This window comes from Bombus impatiens, unplaced genomic scaffold, assembly GCF_000188095.3.
Source record: "Bombus impatiens unplaced genomic scaffold, BIMP_2.2 scf_0257, whole genome shotgun sequence".
NCBI lineage: Eukaryota > Metazoa > Arthropoda > Insecta > Hymenoptera > Apidae > Bombus > Bombus impatiens.
The window spans coordinates 1,100,185-1,102,209 of NT_176676.1; positions in this window are offsets into that span (position 1 = coordinate 1,100,185).

Below are 2,025 nucleotides of genomic sequence, written 5' to 3' on the forward strand. Positions count from 1 at the left end.
CTAATTATGCTATTGTGGTTTATCGGGCATATTGTATATTTTTTAATTTGCGGAAGAAAAAACAAAAAATCATGAAACTGTTGTGAATAGGTAGATTTTTAGTCGAAAGTTATAAGTAGACCGTGGATTTTTATGCATTTAAAGAAAATTTGAAAATATAAAATTGCACAGAATGTGATATGAAAAATATATAATAAAATACATATACTTTATGTAGTGTATATAATAAATAAAAAACATAAAATATACAAAATCCTTATATGATACTTTGTAGGTAAAAATTTTCTACTGATTTCGATCTTTTAGTCATCCGCATGGAAACGATCTTTTTGCAGAAATAAGTCTAGAAGACAGCTCTGAACTTAAGAATTTTGCAGATGTCGGAAAGTAACCAACATTTTATTACAAAAAATTGATCCGAAAATGGAAAGACGCGCTACGATAGTGGCAAAAGAAAAAAAGTCGAAACAAAATAGTCTACCAGCGAAAAGATAATTGAACTGAACTGCGTGTTGCCTGTTTCCAACAACATTTATCCGTGAACGTTGTCTCATGTTTTCCATTACAATGGGCACACGTCTGCAGATAATTGTCTGTCAGTGTAGACTAGGTTTTCGTCAGCGGACTGTCTCTGGACTTGAATTTTGTCTCCCGTTGTCTGCGAATTCTTTACGAGAGGCAGATGCGAATTGTCTATGACACGTGTCTGCGGACAATCGTCTGTTAGTATAGACGAGGCTTTAAACAATTTATCGATACGTTTCATCAGCCTAAAGTTATCTGTCTTTTATGTCAAACGTTCAGGTAATCCAAACGTGTAACGAATCATACGTAGTATCTAGTTCTCAAAAATTAATTAATGTTGGGACAAATCAACCTTTTTAGAGTAAAACATATATTCAAGAGTAAACAAGGTATAGATGGTAGTCTACCGTCATCGACGAACTAACGCTGTCGTTGTCACACTTTCAGACAATCAAATGACTAATGAATCATAAATGCATGGTAGGTATAGAAATGAATTCTGTCCGACTGAATTCGCATAAGCAGCATGCGTATGATTTTATAGTATCGTTATAAAAAGTTTGTAACACCGTAACAATGCATTTATTTTAACTTTCAGTTATCGGCCGTAGAATTGAACTTTGAATTCACTCATTATCTAAACGTCAGTTTGTATTATGTGAACGAAAAATAATAGATAACGAGGAAAATAATTGAACTTCAATTATATAAACTGTTTGTCCTCTTTAATTTCTACGAATTTCATTGATTCAAAGACATCGAGTTTCTATCGCGATGATATTCGCAAGCTGTTAGATAAATGATAAAAGGTCATCGATACATAGCGGATTTTTATGCATTCACGAGAAATTTGAAAGTGAAAAATACGCAAAATGTAAATAATTAATAAAAATGTATAATATATCTAGAATGTAGTAGTGTCTATAATATTTGGCAAATAAAACAAATTTCCAATTAGGTTCCATTCCTTTAATTGCATTAATAGACTGCGGATTTTTATGCAAATTCATATTTCTAAAAATATAATAGAAAAGAAGGATCCCGCCAAAAAATTGTTTTACTTATCAAGTATAATAGAAAGAACTATACTTACAACAATTTATACAGTTTTTCATATTATGTGATTCTATATTAACAAAAATATGAATTTGCATAATCTGCGGTCTATCTAACAATACGATTTAAAAAGAAATGAAACCTAGACAAAAATGGTGCAGATAGTCATCAATAATAATGGAAATTATGTCGATAATCAACCTACATACGTACGTTTTTTCCAAGTAAAACTTAGTCGCCACAAATAGAAAAGAATTCATTTTAACATTTAATGGTATTCAAAATTCGATGTTGGGAAAAATCATACGATAGTATATTTACGATAGTAGTTTACGATAGTATATTTAAATTTAAACGAGGCTAGGCGGTAGTCAAGGATGATTAACGAATGGGAAAACCAAGAAACTGGCAGGAAACGCGAGTCGCGGAAGCAGTTGCGTGGGA